This window comes from Polypterus senegalus, chromosome 6 (genome assembly GCF_016835505.1).
Source record: "Polypterus senegalus isolate Bchr_013 chromosome 6, ASM1683550v1, whole genome shotgun sequence".
NCBI lineage: Eukaryota > Metazoa > Chordata > Cladistia > Polypteriformes > Polypteridae > Polypterus > Polypterus senegalus.
In genome coordinates, this window is record NC_053159.1 from 165,668,045 (window position 1) to 165,692,122 (window position 24,078).

The 24,078-nt window shown below is 38.4% G+C and overlaps 1 long non-coding RNA gene across 1 annotated transcript; it reads left to right on the plus strand.

Moving 5' to 3' along the window:
- Nucleotides 1–512: 512 nt before the first annotated feature.
- LOC120531776 lies at nucleotides 513–15,678 on the plus strand. The gene is made up of 4 exons (XR_005634157.1): nucleotides 513–598; nucleotides 4,697–4,837; nucleotides 9,941–10,017; nucleotides 14,745–15,678. It is a non-coding gene; the product is annotated as an uncharacterized LOC120531776 (long non-coding RNA).
- Nucleotides 15,679–24,078: the final 8,400 nt, after the last annotated feature.

The window sequence follows — 24,078 nt, forward strand, 5'->3', positions numbered from 1 at the left end:
AAAATATACTAGTTTCCCAGTCTACACAAAGCTGAGTTCATTTATAAATAAAATCTTATCCACGAGCTAAACTACATTGTTATTACATGGATGTTGTTATTGTTGAGTTACTAATTATTCTTTTATAAATTCATATCTTCAAAATTAAATGAAGTGAGCACTGTCTTAGGTAAAAACAGCTTTGAATTTTACTGATCTGATTCTTTACATTGAATTCCTTTCCAAAGATTGTGGCACAAATTTATTTTATATATTTCTGGATATTCTCTTGCATCGAGTGTTTTTTGAAAGTGTAAAATAAATCTGGACTCCTATCAACCAAACTGTAGCCAAAATTGTAACCTGAAACTTTATTTTTATCCATAATACAACAACAAATAATACATACAGGGAGTGATGCTACATGGCGAAAAAATTATAAAAATGTTTGATTCTTTTTTAGACTTGTTGTAATTATTATTTTTTTTATATTGTATCAAGTTGCATTGTCCTAATTCTAGCAATTTTCCATCAGTCATCTTAATACCAATGATGAGAGCCACTGCTGAGGCAGAAGAAAGGGGAACCTTCAGGGGCTCATGGCTGCACAAAGATAATGGTAATCACTGTCATGTAAACTGACCCTTACCCATTTTGTAATTAAGATGTGATTGGGATTATATACTCTTTCTTCTTCCATGGCCCCGTTTATGGTATCTGTGGCCCTGAAACTTGTTAAATCTTTACAAGGTTTCTATTTCCACACCAAACTTGGCATTGCATCTATCCCTGATCAGTGATATTTCTTTTGGAAAACAAGTTTAAAATGTGCACAGGGTAAAGTAGGTCTCTACATAACACACCTTTGTAGGCTCATTTAAAAAACGCTTGGACCGAGATCAAATGTATAGCTCTTTGAAATCTCTCCAGCGGCCTGCTGGGACAGCACTGAGTTATGAATCTTGACACTCCTGGAGTTTTTAGGCCCTTACTTTTTTTCTTTTTTAACTATTCTCTTTAGGGGCTAGACATGATTTTTGCAAATTCATTTTGCCAAGTGGAATCCTTGGTTACGCCCCCACTTATTTAATAATTCATAGTATAATTCACAGTTGTATTATTTCAAGGAATTATTTTAGAACTGTAATCTTTTATAGGCTTTTATTAATATGCAGTAAAAAATAAGAGCCCTCTGTTATAGTAATTTCCATATGCATTACTCCCACACACATCCCTCCTGAAAGGGTTCTGTATTGTACCACAAAGGGTTTCTTCAGAGCTACGAACTGTTTTATTCTGAATTAAAGTGGATGGATGGTTGAATGGATGAAACAGAATTTTTGAATAATGTAAGTTCAGATTACTTGGTCCTTGTATCCACTGCAAGTTATGTCTGTTATAAGCCTGAGCAAATCACAAGTTGGTGACCTGATCCAGCCAGGTGAAAACTTGTACTTGTCTCTAAAAATCTTTGATCATCTTGTTTAGTTGTCTCTCAGATAGATAGATAGATAGATAATGTAGTATATAATAGATCCGTAAACAGAAAAAGTACTTAAAATAGATAAACAGATAGAAAATGTAGTATACAATAGATAGATAGATAGATAGATAGATAGATAGATAGATAGATAGATAATGTAGTATATAATAGATACGTAGACGGAAAAAGTACTTAAAATAGACAAACAGATAGATAGAAAATGTAGTATATAATAGATAGATAATGTAGTACAGTCCCAATCAAAAGTTTAAGACCACTTGAAAAATGGCAAAAAATCATATTTTGCATGGTTGGATCTTAACAAGGTTCCAAGTAGAGCTTCAACATGCAACAAGAAGAAATGGGAGTGAGACAAAACATTTTTGAGCATGCAATTTCATGAAAACAACGATTAAACTGAAACAGGCTGTTTTACAGCTGATCAAAAGTTTAGGACCACACCTCCAAAAAACCCGTAAACCCCCCCAAAACAGAAATCAAACTTCCAAACATGAACTCAGTACTGAGTAGCTCCACCGTTATTGTTGATCACTTCAAAAATTCGTTGCGGCATGCTTGATGCAAGCGTTTCCATGAGGTGAGTAGGAACATTTCTCCAAGTGGTGAAGACGGCCGCACGAAGGGCATCTACTGTCTGGAACTGTTGTCCATTTTTGTAAACTTCCCTTGCCATCCATCCCCAAAGGTTCTCAATTGGATTTGGATCAGGGGAACAAGCAGGATGGGCCAAAAGAGTGATGTTATTCTCCTGGAAAAAGTCCCTTGTCCTGCGGGCATTGTGTTCTGTAGCGTTGTCCTGTTGAAAAACCCAGACGAGGGCCCTCAGTCATGAGGAATGCTCTCTGCAACATCTGGACATAGCCAGCGGCCGTTTGGCGCCCCTGGACTTCCTGAAGCTCCATTGTTCCGCTGAAGGAAAAAGCACCCCAGACCATTATGGCGTCCCCTCCACTGTGGCGCGTAGAAAACATCTCAGTTGGGATCTGCTTGTCATGCCAGTAACGTTGGAAACCATCAGGACCATCAAGGTTAAATTTTTTCTCATCAGAGAATAAAACTTTCTTCAAACTTTGAATGTCCCATGTTTGGTGCTCTCTTGCAAAGTCCAAACGAGCAGTTCTGTGGCGTTCAAGGAGACGAGGTCTTTGAAGACGTTTTTTGTTTTTGAAGCCCTTCAGTCTCAGATGCCGTCTGATGGTTATGGGGCTGCAGTCAGCACCAGTGTGACGGCCTTAATTTGGGTCGAGGATCGTCCAGTGTCTTGACGGACAGCCAATTGGATCCTCCGGCTCAGTGCTGGTGAAATTTTTTTGGGTCTTCCACTTGACTTTTTTGTTCCATAACCCTCAGGATCATTTAAGAAATTTCAAATGACTGTCTTACTGCGTCCCACCTCAGCAGCGATGGCGCGCTGTGAGAGACCCTGCTTATGCAGTTCAACAACCCGACCACGTTCTAAAAGGGAGAGTTTTTTTGCCTTTGCCATCAGAACGTGTGACTACCTGACAGAAAATGAAAATGAATCCACATTTTTGCACAGATTTGGCCTTTTAAAGGCACATGGTCGTAAAATTTTGATTAGCTGTAAAACAGCCTGGTTCAATTTAATCGTTATTTTCAATTAATTGAATGCTCAAAAATGTTTTGTCTCACTCCCATTTATTCTTGTTGCCTATTGAAGCTCTACTTGGAACCTTGTTAAGATCCAACCATGCAAAATATGATTTTTTGCCATTTTTCAAGTGGTCTTAAACTTTTGATCGGGACTGTATATAATAGATACGTAGACAGAAAAAGTACTTAAAATAGACAAACAGATAGAAAATCTCTATATATAATCTTTATTTGGATCTTGATCTTTGTTTGTCCGCGAATGAATTAGAAGAAGAAGCACTAGATGTCAGTAGAGAGCTAAAACATAGGCATTGCATTAAGAATCTCCTCCAGGCTTATACTACTGAAGACTGTAGTATGCCAGTCACACCTCAAAACACAGACATTCAAACTAAACAAATTGTGCTTTAAATTAACTAAACAGATCTTCATTTAGATCTTGATCTTTGTTTGTCCGCGAATTCCACCTTCCAGTTTAGTACGTTGTTCTTACTCACTGATATCTACAATGTGCCGGAATAACAAAAGGGGTGGTGGACAGTGTTACGCTGGTTAGCTCCTGAGGCCTGGTTAGAGAATGAGATTGCCGAAGATAAAAGGTACGTGCCTACGTAACATATGAGTGAAAGAAAGGCAGTGGGTAAAATGAATGACAACGTAACAGCACGTTCCGGAAATTATTATTGTTACGTTGTAGCCAGTGAGTGCTGCGCGCCTCACAGCTGTACCATGGCTTGCTCACATGTCAGTGAAGTGATCCCTATTTATGCTTTAAAAAGCCTGGATACCTGTGTGCCCCCCTTTTATAACCGTTGCTCCGTGTATATTGCCTTACTCTTTGGATTGCCACAAAGCAACCGGCGAGATTGGAGAAAGTTTGAGAAGAGATCGTGAGAGGAAACAACAGCGTCGTCCCTCATAAAAAATCATAATGCTGTGCGACGAAGGGCCCAGTTCACGACTGGCAGCCGCGTTTAAACAGGGAGCCCTTCACAGATAACTTTAACACGCGCAACGTAGTTGGGCGCACATGGCTAGTGTAGTATATATTAGATATATAGATAAATCTATCTATCTATCTATCTATCTATCTATCTATCTATCTATCTATCTATCTATCTATCTATCTATTTATCTATCTATGTCCACTCTACTACTTTGGTCTTTCCTTTTGTCCATGTTACCTCTGTGCTTTTTATCCCAGAAAATCAAGACTTTTGAAATGCTCTTCAAAGCTGTATACTTCTGAAAATGTTGCAGTGTGCATGGGTGCAAGCGTTGTTTTAAAAATGCAGACTCCTTTCTTAATCTGATTGGTTCGTGTTTATTACGTGGCCCCCACCCTGCTTGGATACTGCTCATTTCAAGGTCTCATTCCATGATTAGTTGCCCTTCACAGATGAAGTCCATATTCCAACATGATGGACATATAGGTATTGCTGTTCATGGCGCTTGTTGTGTATGGTGGAATATTGTCACATCTAACAGTACTTTTATTTATTTGCCTATTTATTTATTTTATTTTGTCCAAAATAAACCATTGTTATGTTGCTTACCTGTATGCATCTTTTTGAAGTCTTAGTCTCTTCTCTGTTTTAGAGGAAGGAGGAAGTTCCTAGGAGATGAGACTGTCTCATGATGTCAGAACTAAATGGTAGTAGCCCGGTCCCTTCTGGTCATGTGCCACCTGAACACGCTACAAAAGGAGAAGCCAATTGGAGAGAGTTCATTTCACTTCCGGTAAGAAATGAAGAATGAACTTTACCTTCCCTTAAGGCAAATTCCTCCATTAGAGTCAGATAATTTGGGAAGTCACCCACATGTTTTGTGGAGAAGGTCATAGGGCTAAGAGGTACTCTCAAGACACACTGGACTTTTATAAACTCAGGGAAATATAATTACAGTGGACGTGAATTAAAGAAGGACGTTTTTGATAGGCCTTGCATGAGGAAAGGATTCCAAAGTTAATGGAGATGACTGGGAGGCAAAGCCAGAATCGGAAAACCAATGTCCCATTATTTGTTAAAACTCAATCACTAATCAAGAAATCGTAGAAAGTAATAGAAAAACAAATTTTAAGAACTGGGAACTCTAAAGCTCATAAACTAGCAGATGCACAAAATATTGTTTTTTCAAAATATTTGCAAACTTGGGTAATGATGCACCTGATGTAGACATTTTATACCATTGCACCAATGATGTCAATCATACCACTTCTACAGATGCATTCTGTAGCAACTGAAGTTGCTTCATGACAGCGGTGACTAATGGTGACAACACGGGGAACACAAAATAGTAATGGAAAGCACGTATTTTCATTTTTTAATAACTAAAAACAATGTTAAAATGAAAATAGAAATAAAATCCTGAAGTACTTCTTTATATTCTTTGCTTTGTACCCCAATAAATGGAAGTTATAGCCAATATACTAACAACCCAATTGTACTTCATTCACTCAGAATATGGAACCAATGTAGAAAGCATTGTAAGATAGAGAAGTTTTCATTTGTGGTACCTCTGCACGAGAACCACCTTTTTCCACCCTCTCAAACATATGCAGTTTTTAATGTCTGGAAAACATTTGGGATTAAATCACTTAGAGATTTGTACATAGACAACATCTTTGCATCCTACGAACAATTACATTTCAAATTTAACTTTCCAGCAACACATTTCTTTCACTACCTTCAGATCAGAAACTTTTTTAAACAGAACCTGCCCAATTTTCCTCACCTCCCACCTCCCTCTATGCCAGAAAAAATATTGATCAGTCTTGAGGACTCAGACAGCATTTCTCTAATATATATAACTATTTTACAGTCCCTCCCTTTCAAAGATCCATGAGAAAAGTGGGAAAAGGATCTCTCACTCAATATCTCAGAAAAGGAGTGGAAAGTAGCAATTCAGAGAATCCACTCGAGCTCCATATGTGCAAAGCATAGAATTATTCAACTCAAAATTATATACAGTGTATCCGGAAAGTATTCACAGTGCATCACTTTTTCCACATTTTGTTATGTTACAGCCTTATTCCAAAATTGATTAAATTCCTCAGAATTCTACACACAACACCCCATAATGACAACATCAAAAAAGTTTACTTGAGGTTTTTGCAAATTTATTAAAAATAAAAAAACTGAGAAATCACATGTACATACTGTAAGTATTCACAGGCTTTGCTCAATACTTTGTCGATGCACCTTTGGCAGCAATTACAGCCTCAAGTCTTTTTGAATATGATTCCACAAGCTTGGCACACCAATCCTTGGCCAGTTTCGCCCATTCCTCTTTGCAGCTCCTCTCAAGCTCCATCAGGTTGGATGGGAAGCGTCGGTGCACAGCCATTTTAAGATCTCTCCAGGGATGTTCCAGTAGAAGTCCAAGGAGGCTATGCTGAGGCCTCATCTGGAGTACTGTGTGCAGTTTTGGTCTTCAGGTTACAAAAAAGACATAGAAGCACAGGAAAACGTCCGGAGAAGAGCAACTAGGCTGATTACAGGGCTGCTGGGGATGAATTATGAAGACAAATTTAAAGAGCTGAGCCTTTTCAGTTTAGTCAAAGTGAGATTAAGAGAAGACATGATTGTAGTGTTCAAAATTATGAAGGGAATTAGTTCTGTGACTTTAAAATGAGTTCATCAGGAACACAAGGAGACAGATGGAAACTTGTTAAAGGTAAATTTCACACAAGAGTGTTTCTTCACCCAGAGAGCCATAGACACATGGAATAAGCAACCAAGTAGCGTGGTAGACAGTAGGACTTTAAGGACCTTCAAAACTTGCTTTGATGTTATTTTGGAAAAATTAAATGGATAGGACTGGCGAGCTTTAATGGGCCGAATGGCTTGTTCTCATTAAGATTGTCCCAATGTTCTAATACTGAGAGATGTGGAAGGGTTTGATACAAAGTAGTGGTTTCACAGTATCAGAAAATCAAAGGAGATGTTCAACTACTTATACAAATCTTGGCAAAATGTAAGTTCGCGGTCTGACATTTAAGAAAGCATATAGCAATTGGGCTGTGATGGTTGGATTTCATTTTTTTGCATTTTACATATAAATATATAAACCAAGCTTTGAAAAGGTAGTGCTATATTTATCTCTCCAGCCCAACAGGTGGCAGAAAGTGATGGTGACAGCACAATCATAGTTATACCATTCAGCTCTCACACATACAAATTAAAATTAGGATCCATAAATATAATTGATTTGCCAAATATAATCACAAAATTCAATGAGATCAAAGTACAGTAATCCCTCCTCGATCGCGGAGGTTGCGTTCCAGAATGCCCCACGATAGATGAAAATCCGCAAAGTAGAAACCATATGTTTGTATGGTTATTTTTATATATTTTAAGCCTTTATAAACTCTCCCACACTGTTAACATTATTAGAGCCCTCTAGACATGAAATAACACCCTTTAGTCAAAAATTTAAACTGTCCTCCATGACAAGACAGAGATGACAGTTCTTTCTCACAATTAAAAGAATGCAAATATATCTTCTCTTCAAAGGAATGCGTGTCAGGAGCAGAGAAGGTCAGAGAGAGAGAGAGCGAGAGAAAAGCAAACAATCAAAAAATTAATATGTGCTTTTGGGCTTTTAAGTATGCCGAAGCACCGCGATAAAGCGGCATTTTTTAGAGGAGCGTCCGTATCCTCTAGGCAAACAGCCCCTCTGCTCACACCCCCTCCTTCAGGCGCAGAGAATGTCAGAGAGAGTGAGAGTTAAGCACCGCGCAGGAAGCATATTGTATATCATTGAGGAGTTTTAGTTAATACGTAATACTGTACATGCTCTGATTGGGTAGCTTCTAAGCCAACCGCCAATAGCGTCCCTTGTATGAAATCAACTGGGCAAACAAACTGAGGAAGCATGTACCATAAATTAAAAGAGCCATTGTCCGCAGAAAAACGCGAACCAGCGAAAAATCCTTGATATATATTTAGATATGCTTACATTTAAAATCTGCGATGGAGTGAAGCCGCGAAAGTCGAAGCGAGGGAACACTGTATGTGGGTTATCTTTAAAAAACTTTTACCTATGATTCATGTTCACTGTATCCACACCAGCATCTGCAAAGAACACAATATCAAAATCCAACCAATGCACAACATCCCAGAGTTTTCCTAAATAGAAACTGACTATGAACAACATTTTTAGCATGCCAGGAGTGAATGTGAAGAGTGTGAACAGTCAAGTCAAAGCTTTTGTTGAATAATGGGGAATAATATTTATGGAGTTTTATTTCAAGTTTTAATGTAAGCCCATTTGAGATACTTTGTATTAAATCAGTATTTAGCTAAATATTCATTGCCTAGAGTTGCCATATTGATCATTTATTTTTTTGCTGCATTTGTGTCCCCTATCCTAAATCAGTTCGAGGATTATTGGTGTTCTTATTTTCATTTTAATTATTATTCTGTTTTTTACTGTTGTTAATGCTGAGTTATTATTTATGCTTTTTCCAATATTTTATTGTTCCACCAACAAGTCTGCATTTGTGACTAACCTCAAAATACACACAGTCATGTGAATCTACATACAGTGGAACCTCGGTTCACAAACGTCTCTGTACACGTACAACTCGGTTTACGACCTAAAAGTTTGCCAAACTTTTGCCTCGGTTCATGACCACACACTCTGTATACGAACAAGCCAGTTTCCCTTTCAGTTTGTACATGTTCAGTCTCTCCCTGTGCATTTCCTGTGCAGCGAGCAAGAGAGAGAGAGCGCGACACATACACACAGGCAGCGCGAGAGAGACAGACACACACACACAGGCAGCGCGCGCACACAGACACAGGCAGCATGCGTGTGCACACACACACACAGACAGTGCGAGAGAGAGCGTGACACACACACAGGCAGCACGAGAGAGCGTGACACACACACACACACAGAGGCAGCGTGAGAGAGAGCGCGACACACACAGAGAGAGCTGGACGCATTAAGGTAGGAAGGCAGTTAAAGAATGCACTGGGCTTCATTTTGTTTTCACTTCTGTTTCCAGCGATCGGTTCATAGCATGCATTGTTGCAATGTTATTTTTCTTGGTGGTTTATTAAATTACGGATTTTTTCAAATGTTCATTTTTTTACCTGTGCTTAAAACTCATTAAAAAAGTGCTTTTAGCTAGCAGTTGGTAGCTCTATAGCGCAAACTATTGCAGTGTTAGTTTTCTCTGTTGTTCAAGGTTTTCTAAGTGTTATTCAATGTTTTTACATTTAGTTTACTATTACGCTGTGCATTCTGTGGTTTAATTAACTATATCTGTGCTTAAAAACTTAAAAAAAAATATATTTACATACAGTTCGTATGTTCTGGAACGGATTAATTGTATTTACATACAATCCTATGGGGGAAATTGCTTTGGTTCATGACCAAATCGGTTTACGACCAGAGTTTTGGAAAGAATTATGGTCGTGAACTGAGGTTCTACTGTATGTATAATTTATAAAGTGGCCTTAATATTTTGTGACATGCCATGTTATTTGTTAAGGAATAATATCACTTTGTCTGTGTGTGTGAGTGATGGTTGGTGTATGTGGTTTGTATGAATTGATTTTAATATCTGCCTGTGGTGCCTTTTGTTTTAGAGACATATGGCCCTGTAAAGGAAGGACATGATCTTTATGACAATTATCCTACATCAGGGATGTTAAACTAAATTTTATTGTGGACCAAAAACAGCCCCTAATATACCCATTGTGGGTGGAATATATCAGCAAACAACTAGTGTCACATTTTCTTTACAAACAAGACACACAGGTGCCTTTCTGCTCATTACAATTTTATATTTTACCTTGTGTCCCTCATGACATTGTTGTTCTCTTTTTTCAGCTTTTTGGGACATTGTTTTGAGTGAAATAAACTACTTCAGCACATAAAGTTGGGTGAGAGCAGCAGTAGAGACACAGGTGAGAATTTGTAGCTAATGCAAAGTATGTGCATTTATACCTACATTAACAGATGTCATGACTGGATGGCGTTTGACCACATTAAAAAAATGGATCTAAACATCCTGGTAATGGAGCACACAGACTACATTTGGAGTCAGTCAGAAGTAGATTGAAATCAGATTTAATCTGAGTGGAAATGCAAATGCATTTTCTATCCACACAAAAGATAAAGATACAAGTTAGTGGAAGAGGCAAAAGAATTATGTGGAATGGTGGCAGCAGCCCTGGCACCTGTACAGTTTTAAAAAGTGACCAAGCTACCATCTCCGTCACGAGACTACACACTGAAGTTCATTATGGCAGTGTGGCATGTCACCAACATTTCGCTTATTCTTGTAGGCTCATTATGAGTAGCCAGCTTTAATTCTAGCTGTTGGTTAGTCGCTGGGTGGGCACATAAAGGCAAGTGGACATTGGAGATGTATTTTAATGGTAGTTGTAAATGTAATCAGGCTAAATTATATACAGGTAAAATCCATATATGGATGGAAAGTTAATGAGAGTCTTTAATGCTCATTGCAGGCTGTTGGTATTTAATACTGATGAAGCGAGCACTTTAAAAAAGTATTTTTTAAAGTCATGTCCATGTGAAGACTGTTGTTGTTTATTTTGAATAAGAACATTAAATTGTTGTGTGGTATTTGACAAGGGAATGCATGTTATATTGGACATCTAAACGATTTTCATTTTGAAAGTCCTGATTGTGTTGAAAGTCCTAATTGGCAAAGATAGGCATCTCTCAGGGAACACCAGAATTCTCCCAGGCTTTTTGAGTTAAATTCCAATAGTAGTTATGTTTTTTGTCCTACGATCAATGAGTTCATCTTTGGTTTAAGTCAACATTTTTGATACAGTTTATGTCAGAAAGAAGAATATTGCAGATCCATGGTTTAGTTTTTATGCCATTTTCTTTTAGCTGCTCCCATTAGAAGTCGCCACAGCAGATCATCTTTTTCCATATTTTTCTGTCCTCTCCATCTTGTTCTGTCACACCCATCACCTGAATGTCCCCTCTCACCACAATAAACCTCCTGTTAGGCCTTCCTCTTTTCCCCTTACCTGGCAGCTCTATCCCTAGTATCCTTCTCCCAATATACCCAGCATCTCTCCTCTGCACAAGTCCAAACCAATGCAATCTCACGTCTCCAAATTGTCCAATCTGAGCTGACCCCCTTAATGCAGTCAATTCCAATTCTGTCAATCCTCTTCACGCCCAATACAAATCTTAACATCTTTAAATCTGTCACCTCCAGCTCTGTCTCCTGTCTTTTAGTCAGTGCCAATTGTCATGCCATCAAGATAGAAATAACTTTTAAAAGTTCTATAATGTTTAAGATATCTCTTCAAAAAATTTGACAATTTTATATTTCAACTCCATCATGGTGAAGCACTTCCTCCAACATTGGAGAGTTTGCAAGAATGTTGGCCTCTACTCTCTGCTACCATACAGATAACTTAGCTAAGAAAATTTGTAATATTTCATTTGCATCCATATTGGTGACTTCTCATCCTTGAATAGAAAGATTTTTCTCATTCATAGGGTGAAAAATATTTGCCAGGTAAGTCAACCCACGGATAAAATCCTTTCTTTTAAAATGTTTCAAGAATGGGTTTTCTCGTTTTTCCAGAAAAAAATTAAACTTCTGCCCTTAGTTTGAACAAGCGCTTCAAGGCTTGTCCTCGTGAAAGCAAGCTTACTTCTGTGTGGTAGAGAAGCACTTCATATTCTGCTCCCATCTCTTGACAAAATCTTTGAAAAATACAATGATTCAGGGAACTTCTTTTGGTAAAGTTGATAACTTTTATGGCTGTTGGCAAAACTTCTTTCAGGGTCATTGGAAGAGTCTTTGTTGCTAGAGTGTGTCTGTGTAAAAAGGAACAAGTGATGATGACTTGAGGAGCTTATTTTTTCACTAAAGTAGCAAAACCAAATGTATTACTAAGGTCCGTTATTCTTCCAGTCCATGTTTTGCTAGTAAAAAAAAAACTTTTTTACCATATTGAAAATGTCATTGATTTTCGTAATTTCTGAAAGACACTCACAAAATAAGAATTCATCTTTGATGGTGTCAGCATGTACATAGCGAAGAAAGCCAAGGAGTTGGCAATATTGAGAAATGTCTGTAATTTCATTCTGTAAGGGAATGGCGAGGCTTCCAATTCCTTGATGACCTTCTTCAAAATATTAAGACATATCAATGATTCTAGAATGTATTACATCATTTGACAATGAAACCGCTTCCAGTTTTTTCCTCCGTTCCAGTTCACAAAGATTCCGACCATTTCAAGTGCGTATGGCTTTACTAAAGTCTCTCTAATAGTGTGGGGTTTCTTTTGCTTAGCAATCCAGTAAGCAACTTTATAGGATGCTCCAAGAAAATCTTTTGTGAAATGTCAAATCCAAGTTTTGGAAGTCTCCCTGCTTTTTTGAATTGAGCTTTCATCAAACGAAAAAAAACCTGCATTTTTAGATGCATGTTCAGTATGGACGGAAGTAAGATGCTCGTTCAGTTTTGCTGGCTTCAAGTAAGAATTTTTTCTCACAAAAACCACTGGTTTTTGAGTGCCATCACATTCGTTAATGCACGTGAAACCAAATAATACATAATTGTCATCATACTTACTTTTCTTCGACATTTCAACTTAAATTAGGTCAGTAAAAAAACTGAAATAAATAAATCTATAATAAAATATATGATTTCATTAACAGTTTTTAAACTCTATATATTGTAGGGTTTTTAAGTAATTTGACAAATCTGCATATAAATACGTTTTTTGTATGTTACTTAAGTATAGTGTAAGATATTCAAGAACTTTGTATGACAAGTAAGTACAATGTTACAGGTTTTACAATGTATCCGAAGTTTTAACACTTTTAATGGCTTTTAACTCTCGGATAGACACTTGGATTACAGCAGATAAGGATTTGTGTCCTTTCTGGAATTCAGAGTCTTTTCTGGAATTAGTATGTAAAGTTGCATGGCTTTTAGAACCTTCCCAGTGGCAAAAGAAAAAACGTATAATGCATGTGGATATTTACAGAGATCACTAAGATCACAGATGGTTATATGTTGCAATATCAGCAACTAAAAAAAGACATAGATGTCAATTGCATGGATCAACAGATTCATGGTGAGCATGCATACACTGTCGGACTTGTATACATGCACATAGCAGCGAAAAGCTTATATATCATAATTCATCAGTTATCTAAACCATTAGACGTGATTGAACAGGCCAGGTTTACACTCGTAGCCAGTGTGTCTATTCATGTTAAAAGAGGCCTATTTACGAAAAGGTACAAATTTTCATTCAAATTGATCAGTTTTGAAAAACTTTAAAATACAATAAAAATGCCTTGCCTCCTTCCACTTAATTATTAACAAATAGTTGTAGACAGGGAAACACTTGGATGTAATGCAATCACTGGGCAAACAAAATGAGAACGCTCGGTGGCTGAACGACTACTAGGCACTGAGTTGCCATATAACTTGCCAGATACGTCGCCCAATAGTCTGTACACATCAGGACTATGACTGCAATCATGTGCGATCTAGTGGTGGCTCTAATAACTGCAATAATTTCAAAGTATGGATGAGTGTAAGCGATTTTTCAAGATATGTAACAATTTTAACGTAATATAATATGAAAATATCTGTTATTTCTATTGCTGACCACAGCTAATACTACTGTAATTTATTGCATATATTCGTAAGTAAAGGAAATGTTATATTTCAGTTAGAGGTCAGGGAAAATAAAGATAAGTTGATATTTTCCCATCCAAGCTAACAGACCCCTGAGATCTTTCCCCAGGTTAAGAACCCCTGCTCTAGTATGTGCCTTTTGTGTCATTCACATCACTTCTAATAGGCTGCTTAGGAAGGTTCCTGGTATTATGAGGTGAGAGAACATTCAACATGGGGATCTCCTAATCGGCTCACACAAACACATTACCAGTTATTTCCAACAAGCTTTGCTACTTGTGCTGCCCCAGTTGAGATAAATTCCCATCATTCTCTTATCACCCCTTCTGATTTTTGAAAAAGATAAGAATGGTTGCACAAAATGGACACAGCTTTGAAACTTCAAATCAAGAAGCTATTATTCTAAAACTACATGCAACTTCATTGTTCAATCCAATGCAATTATTTCAGTTAAGCATGCGACTCAAGGACTAAATAATTAATCAGCCTCAAAGTGGGTCAGCATTGCCTCAAGTCTCACTCCGCATAGGCTTACCTTATATAGCGAGAGCTGAGAGTGCCATTAAATGTGTGGGGGTCCATGTAAACGTTTATGTTGATTATTGGGTTTCTTATGAGTTTTCTAGGGATCTTTAATAACACAGGCACACACACATATATGTATTCATCCCTTTTCTTGCCTCTCACAAGTGTTTATAGATAAAAAGATTTTGGAATTGTATAGCAGCTTCTTTCATCTTTTGATTTAATAATAGATTAGCATAGCTGCCTCTAACAAGATTTTACGGTGATGTTCTATTTTTTCCCAGCTGTTTAATATTAATACATCATAGCACCATTTTCTCGAGTGATTTTTTTCCTTTCTTTCTCCCATAACCTTCCACTCCACACCAGTACACAGTTTGTCTCCCCATTTGCCAACTTTAAAAACATAGTAGTGTGGATATAGACTAACAGGACATTTATGTCTTTTTTTGTCAGGAAATGTGTTCAACAAGGTGTTAACAGTGCAGCACAGTGATGCCGGCCCATATTGACTCCATAATATCCCATTGCTTTTAAAAAATGAACTGGACACTTGATTTGCTTGAGATCAGGTAAATAAGGATGGAATCTTATTATTATGACTTCTCTGCCATTATACTGAACAGTTCATGGACTTTGTGAGTAAAAGGTGAAGAATCCACCTATAGAAGCATATGGCTGCATTAAAAAGTTTTTTATTTGACATTGTTACTTTTATTTTACCATAATATTATTATTTTTTTTAGCTTATGGTGAAGCCATTTAGTAGCTCCATTGCACATTCCAAGCAAGATTATTTGAGGCGTAACCCCAGAATATGTCAGTACTGTCATAATCCGTACAACTGTATACGCACTGTCGTACGCACTGTCCCACTTTGTGAATAAGTAAAAAAAGCTCTGTGAATGTTCTTGTATGAATTCCATCCACTGCGCCACCATGCCGCCTCTTATATGAATTGTGGTTTAGAAATCTGCTTGTCTTATGACTTTGATTCCCTTCATCTGTTTGGTTTTTTGGGTGCTATTGATTTCCTAGGAGATTGTTGCAGGTTTACTTCATGGTCCTTCTCTCCTTCTCTCTGTTCACCTTGTGATGTCATCAAGTATGTGAAGTCTTTCAGTCAGATTTTCAAGCCATCCACAGTGCTCAGTCTGCCTTGGTCAGAGTTGTCAGTGATCTTCTGATCGCCGCAGATTCTGGGGTTTTGCAGTCTCCTTGTCTTGATTATCCTGACTGCTATGTTTGATTCTGCTGACGATGATGTTCTACTGCACCATTTGAGAGACACTAGAGCCTCTGGTATGGCAGTGGAGTGGTTCAATTATTATCTTGCTGATGTTACAATGTAGTCATCAATAAAAAATGTGTTGACCATTTAATAAACTTTTTCTAAAGTTTTCCAACATATTTTTGGATGTGTTTTATTGAAGAATACTGTATGGTATTTTATTTTATATAAAACAAATAACTTGAATAAAATTTTTACTATTTGTTGTATCTTTGTTTATCACAATGCCATGTTCATTTTTTTTTATCATGTCACACAATAATGAGAGGCCCATTTTTAAGATGGTTACACAGTCATATCATGTGCCGTCACCAGTGTAAAACTTTATAAGCCAATGTAATGGATCGATTATCATCCAAGTATTCTGCCACAGCCATTGACAATGCTATGACTAAGATAACATCCATCAGCTCTGATAGGAAGAGATGTGGCAGACCCAAAGTTACAACCAATCAGAAGACAGGTTTCTGAGAGTCACAAGTTGTGTGATCACTGGCGCCTCACAGCACAAAATCTTAAAGAACAGAAACACCTGTGCGAATTGTTTGCTTCAACTCGCAAGACTTCATTTACTTGAATTGCTGTACAACATCTGTACGTTGTAACATATTTGTGGTTCCCTGAAGAAGGCCCATTAGTAATATTCTGAAATTTCTTTTTTTCAGTTTTTGATAACCTACACATTAAATTTAAACATCTGCCAGTATACTGCTTACCTTTTCACCATTATAGGCCATTCATTGCATTTCATCAGTTTAAATTTGAAGATAAACTGGAAAAACTGAGGTGTTCTTAAACCTTTGACCAGCAGTGTATGAAATTTGACAAACCACAGGAGGCTATTGTTCAGTCCATCAAGCATATATGTTTAGCTAATGGCTAAGCTGCCCCAATATCTCATCCAGACACTTTTTAAAGATTGTCAGGGTTTTTGCTTCAATTTCATTTCTCAGTAGTTTGTTTCAGATTCCCCCAACTCTTTGTGGAAAGAATACTTCTGGGCTTGAGTCCAAAGTCTACTTCTCCTTAAATTCCACTGGTATCCTTAAGTATGAGATTCAACACCTATTCAAAAGAATTCTACTGGATCCACTTTATTGATACCTTTTAGGATTTTGAAGACCTGGTTTAGTGTTCCCACGCCGTCTCCTCTACTTGAGGCTAAACAGGTTTAATCCTCTGAGTCTGTCAGAGCAGGACATGTCCTTAAGTCCTGGGATGTGTCTGGTTGGTTTCCTCTGCACAACAGTAACTGTGAACCAGCGACTGTGATTTTTGTGATCATGTGTGGGTAATGATGGCAGCCAAACGATCAGTGGAGGTTTTCCGTATTTGTGCTTTATTGTTGAAAGCAATGCATGTGAAGGATTTTGTATTCATGTAAAGCACACTACCCATCCATCCATCCATTATCCAACCCGTTATATCCTAACAACAGGGTCACGGGGGGTCTGCTGGAGCCAATCCCAGCCAACACAGGGCGCAAGGCAGGAAACAAACCCTGAGCAGGGCGCCAGCCCACCGCAGTAAAGCACACTAATACCAATTAAATCATTACTGTGTAAATACTGTAGAATGTGTTGTCTCTTCATCTAGTGTAATGAAGTTATTAGATTGTGTATGGTGTCCTATACATGCAAATAAAGTTTGGCATTCGGTTGAATAACACTCTTTTATCTGATTGGTTGTGGCAGATTGCAGTAGTTGAGAGATGGAGGCCTAATGTCTTGTCAGGCCCAGGGGCCCATAGATTTGAGATCCATTCCCGTCCTTCTCCATGTTAAGTTCAAAATGAAGTTAGAGCGGAAAAAACAATCAAATATTCAAATGTATAGGTATTTTCAATTACTAAAACTTTTGTCCTAAAAGGGAACTTTAGTTATTTTTGGTGAAAAATAAAAATGATAAATTGTTAAACAGTTCAAAATTAGTTGGATGCTAACATTTCAAGATCATTAAAAGTGTAATTACAATTCTAATTGGAGTGCCAGTGTTATGACAAGGATTTGTTTTCAATTTGATTTTCACATTGCTTATTACTATTTTGGCCTTTTAGGTTTCCATTAACACTTTTTAGGACACTGATTTCAATTCTTATATCAATTTTTACTTTTGAGTGTGTTTAAAAGGTGGTGAAATATTTTAGAATCTTTCTGCAACTCCATCTTGTTAGTTTTGCAAGCAGTTATTAATGTGTTGCCACATTAGGTCAACCAGAAGTGACAGCTATACAATGTCACTGATATGACAATGTAGCAAAAAAATAAAAACCTATTCTTGTGTGTTTTATCATTTCCATGCAAATTTGTTTCAGGTGTGCTTTTCTGCATAACTAAGGTATTCTGTACCATTTGTACCCAGCACAGTTGACAAGGGTAATGATGAAATAATGACAACTGGTACTTTTTATTTTGTCCTGTATAAGAATTTATGCATAAGAAGTTCCTCTTAAGAAACAAAAGATGAAAAAGATGGAGAAGAATTATGAAAAGAAGAGAGTGAAGTATCATGGCTTGACAAGGTATGCTGCAGCAAGGGTTGATAGGCGCAGAGTATGCCCATAGAGGTAGGATGCAGAGGGTTTCCTGGGCAATCTCTCTGCTAGACCCTACAACAGGCTCACTTAATAGCAAAGCAATCTAACGGAGAAGGCTGGGAAGGCTTCACAATGGCTGCGGAGTGAATCATGGCAGAATGTTGCTCAAACACAAGTTGGGTGAACTGGGCGGCAGTGTATGATGTTCAAAAGACATGAAAAAACATCACTGATGACGTGTCTGAGTGCATCACAAAATGTATCATTTAACATGTGCCAGAGATTATTAATCTGTTTAATTGTTTTGGCACATTAAGATAATATTAAGAGATAGGTATGTTAACGATTATACCATTTATCTGTATGCTTATTGATACACACTAATATGTTTCTTGACTGTGTCATGCAAATGAAACTAACTTACTTAAGACAGCTGCTTTGTTAAATTCCTTATCCTTAGTCTTGTCATAGAGAGCTCATTTGTTCACGACAGGGCTCCTTCAAGTTTGTTATAATAAAGAACATCCAGCAAATGGAGCTTTTTGTAACAGAGGGCTTGACTTTTCTTTATTTAAAATACTAATTTTCCCAACAGACTGCCTGGTTGTCCAAGATTGTTTTCACAAAGCAAATCAAAATGCATATTTCTGTAGCTCTTTGGTTTTCTAACAATACTGCTGGATTTTTGTTTACTATGAGTGTCGATTAATGTTTGCCAGGCATTTTTGATTTCCCAGTTTTGACTTTGGCTTGGCTTAGAATGTGGCCTGTCATGATACCATCCTCTAGCATTACAGCCAGATTTAGTTGATCTATTCGTGAAAGACATGCACCTCATGCCAGGAATGGTCAAATCATGTTGAGGGATAACACAAACATGTAAATCCTGCAAAAACAACAAAAAACACTGAAATCTTGACTGCAATTCTTCTGAAAAATAAAGTTTGAAAGTAAATAAGTGGATAAATTTGCAAATGTGTTCTTGTCTTAGGCTACTTTTAAATGTACAGATGATATAAAGGAATCTACTCTCCTGGACAAACAAAGAACTAAAGGAAATAAACTCACTGTTAGCATCATTGCTTTTGTGCAGGCCATTTTTAAACAGGCAGTCAGAGAACCATTACAGTTTGTGGCTACAGCAACAGTGCATTCCTACTCCAGAACTCCTCTTCCACCCGAAACATTAGTCAGGACACAGAGATAATGGTGTTGGCAACTATCTCCATAGAGGCAGACCCATCAAGCATGTGTGTCAAGGAAACTGTAATGTGTCCTCCTCTGGTGTGACGCTGACATGAGCCAAAACGAGGAAACTGGGAGGTGAGAGGCCTAATAAAACAATTACTTCAATAATGGAATCTGTCAGAGAGCATGATTGGAATGAAATACTATAGACATTCCAGACCTTGGTGTTGTGTTTTAGCACACCTACAGCATTTATAACAAGACCTCTTATTAACGGAAGCACTTCAATTTGAAGGCAAAGTTATCCTCTGATTACAAGTTCAGCTGCAACAGAATCCTTCACAAGCAGCGTATAGGATACAAAGTCATCCTTCAGAACAAAGGTCCATTGTAAACTCTGTCTGAACTCTGACCTCAAAATGAAGGCGTGGGAGTGCAGCTGGATATCAGGTTACTAAAGAGTCGTCTGACTAAGCCTGACAAGCGCCCTATCGCGCCAGGCTAGTCATGCTGGAGTACAAGTAGCTTCTTTGTGGGCCTTTCGTCTGCTGCGCTCCACCTCATATTTCATTACACTGATAAACTGAGAGTCTGGTGACAACAGTACAGAATGAATCAATCAGAAGAAAAGAGAACAAGAAAGAGGATATAAAAATAATTTGCACCAGTTCATTCTCTTTATGTTCTTTGTGTTGATCATGGTGACCAAAGGCCAGACACTATTCCTGGAAATAGTAGACACTTGCCATGGATGGGATGAAAACTTTTACTCTGGGTCAGTTAAGACACGACAGGCATCCAAACAGCATGACTTTAACTGTGGTGGTAACAGACACCCCAGAAGATACCTTCCTGAAAATATGGAACAGGAAATACGACAAGGCTTTAGAAAAAATGTGAAATGGTCAGTGCCAGCATTAAGAGTTGTGGAGGTATATTTGACTTGAAATCATAAGAAAGAGGTAGGTCTTTAGTGCAGATCTGCTCCTGTGCTGCCTGTTCTTGTCTATAAACCACAGAAACTGAGTAGCTGCCACTTACTGGTCTGGAGGACATTTGCGAGATTCTCATGTAAACTCCCTACATTCTTATGTCCAGGATGCTGACTTTGAATCTTGAAACCGCTTCCCCTAGTTTTTCCTGAAGAGAGGAAGAGAAGCTCTCATTTCGCTGACATCAGTTCATTTGTCATTAGTCCACTCCTTCACTCCTCAGCAACTAAGTTACCCCTACTTACCTCTTAAGCAGCTGACAATACCTGTGTAGTGTAGTATGTCTACTTAGTATTAGTAATGCAGTTATTTTGGGATTATTAATGTCCACCCCATCCATTATCTATACTAACTTTCCTATTACAGGGTCAAAGGGATCTGGAGCGCATTGTGAAAACATCAGGTACAAGAGAGACACCAGCCATGAATGGGAATCCAGGCCATCACAGTGCATGATTATGGACAGAATAAGCATGTCACCACTTCCTAAGGCTTTCAATAGCACACAAAGCCTTCTTTGTGAAAAAGGTCAACTCTTAATCAGGTTCTTGTTTTTGATTATTTATAAATTTTTCTTTCTAAATTGGCCCTAGTGTGTGTGTGTGTGTGTGTGTGTGTGTCCTGCAGTGGGTTGGCACCCTACCCGGGATTGGTTCCTGCCTTGTGCCCTGTGTTGGCTGGGATTGGCTCCAGCAGACCCCCGTGACCCTGTGTTCGGATTCAGCGGGTTGGAAAATGGATGGATGGATGGATGGATACATTTTTCTTGACCTCAAAAAATGTATTAAGACCTTGTCTTAGGAGTTTTAGAAGTTGCAGAATTTTGTGGTCATGTCAATGTTGGTACTTGATACATTTTTAATGATGTTAAAAATAAGAGGCACTCTCTTATGATGCCATGTTTTATTTCTTATTGCCACTGCCATATTGAGGGGCACTTGTTGATGGTTGCTATGCAGTTCCAGGAAAGGTAGACTGGAAGTGTGCAGCCCTTAACATTGCCCAGTCAGGACTATAAAGGTTGTGTCACAAACTTCCTGTTTGCCCTTAGTTGGATTCACCCAAAGCTTAAAACTTTTATTCCTTTGTTGTTCTGAAATAATCCTGTTCAAAGAATCCCAGCTTTGCTCTTAGGTTATGATTAGTAATTAATGCTTTGGCTCCAGTTGTGTGTGTGTTAATTGGTTTTCAAATTCTTGCCCTTTCTTTTTCATTATGATTTTTGATACATATTGATACTTGGTTATTTAGTTTTCTGGCTACAACTCACCATTTATTATCGTGGTTAGAATTCACCTCCCGATTCCTTTTCTAAGTAAATTCTGCTACCGTCCCATGCAGTCAACAGAGATCAGATTTAACAGAGAGGCTGAATGCCAGTTTTCCTGCCTTTACTTGCATTTATTTTACATTGCTGGGCAGCTGTACCAAAATTGTTCAGTTTGCTTTTTAAGTTTCATCTGATAACGAAGGATAAGTTAATATGTGTGCAAGGACTTCTTCAGACATAAGGACCTAGAAGGACAATTCATTTTAAAGATTGCTACCTGTTCACTTTGATAACAACAGCAAGAGCATTTTTATTTCCATAGCACATTTTCATACAAGATGAGCTACAAAGAACAAAATATATATTGTGGCAGACGACCAGGGATGGATGGACCAGGAGAGGGGCACTGTCTTTCCCTGGGCACAAGAGGGCAGCCCCCCCTGGATTCCATCAGGGCCACGGAGATGGAGCTGGGAATTTCAACCCTGTGGGGATCTGTGGGCACCACCAGGGTGCACTTGGACAGTCCTGGAACCCTGGAGGATAGCACTTCTACCACACCAGGAAGTGCTGCCAAACCAGGAATTATGTACACCCGGAGTGCTTCCGGGTGCAAGGGCAGCTCTTCAGCCACACTAGGAAGTGCTGCCGGAAGACCATTGCAGGGCACCTGGAGCACATCTTGGGTGAGATAAAAGGGGCCACCTCACTCCATTCAAGAGGCCGGAGCCAGGTGGAAGAGGACAGAGCTTGCGAGACAGGAGTGGAGGCGGCTGAAGGAAGGAAAAGTACTGAGTATAGTGTGGTGATTTGTGCACTGTTTTGGTGTTGTGTGTTGCACAATAAAGGGTGCGTGTTTTGAACATTCAGAGTGCGTGTCTGTCTGTGCCGAGGCTGGTCTTTCACAATATATAACTAAATAGTATCTAAAAATGATTTATAAAGAATTACTATGCATTTACATAATACAAATACAGTGGTGTGAAAAACTATTTGCCCCCTTCCTGATTTCTTATTCTTTTGCATGTTTGTCACACAAAATGTTTCTGATCATCAAACACATTTAACCATTAGTCAAATATAACACAAGTAAACACAAAATGCAGTTTTTAAATGATGGTTTTTATTATTTAGGGAGAAAAAAAAATCCAAACTTACATAAACCTGTGTGAAAAAGTAATTGCCCCCTGAACCTAATAACTGGTTGGGCCACCCTTAGCAGCAATAACTGCAATCAAGCGTTTGCGATAACTTGCAATGAGTCTTTTACAGCGCTCTGGAGGAATTTTGGCCCACTCATCTTTGCAGGATTGTTGTAATTCAGCTTAATTTGAAGGTTTTCTAGCATGAACCGCCTTTTTAAGGTCATGCCATAGCATCTCAATTGGATTCAGGTCAGGACTTTGACTAGGCCACTCCAAAGTCTTCATTTTGTTTTTCTTCAGCCATTCAGAGGTGGATTTGCTGGTGTGTTTTGGGTCATTGTCCTGTTGCAGCACCCAAGATCGCTTCAGCTTGAGTTGACAAACAGATGGCCGGACATTCTCCTTCAGGATTTTTTGGTAGACAGTAGAATTCATGGTTCCATCTATCACAGCAAGCCTTCCAGGTCCTGAAGCAGCAAAACAACCCCAGACCATCACACTACCACCACCATATTTTACTGTTGGTATGATGTTCTTTTTCTGAAATGCTGTGTTCCTTTTACGCCAGATGTAACGGGACATTTGCCTTCCAAAAAGTTCAACTTTTGTCTCATCAGTCCACAAGGTATTTTCCCAAAAGTCTTGGCAATCATTGAGATGTTTCTTAGCAAAACTGAGATGAGCCCTAATGTTCTTTTTGCTTAACAGTGGTTTGCGTCTTGGAAATCTGCCATGCAGGCCGGTTTTACCCAGTCTCTTTTTTATGGTGGAGCCGTGAACACTGACCTTAATTAAGGCAAGTGAGGCCTGCAGTTCTTTAGACGTTGTCCTGGGGTCTTTTGTGACCTCTCGGATGAGTCGTCTCTGCACTCTTGGGGTAATTTTGGTCGGCCGGGCACTCCTGGGAAGGTTCACCACTGTTCCATGTTTTTGCCATTTGTGTATAATGGCTCTCACTGTGGTTCGCTGGAGTCCCAAAGCTTTAGAAATGGCTTTATAACCTTTACCAGACTGATATATCTCAATTACTTCTGTTCTCATTTGTTCCTGAATTTCTTTGGATCTCGGTATTATGTGTAGCTTTTGAGGTGCTTTTGGTCTACTTCTCTGTGTCAGGCAGCTCCTATTTAAGTGATTTCTTGATTGAAACAGGTGTGGCAGTAATCAGGCCTGGGGGTGGCTACGGAAATTGAACTCAGGTGTGATACACCACAGTTAGGTTATTTTTTAACAAGGGGCAATTACTTTTTCACACAGGGCCATGTAGGTTTGGATTTTTTCTCCCTAAATAATAAAAACCATCATTTAAAAACTGCATTTTGTGTTTACTTGTGTTATATTTGACTAATGGTTAAATGTGTTTGATGA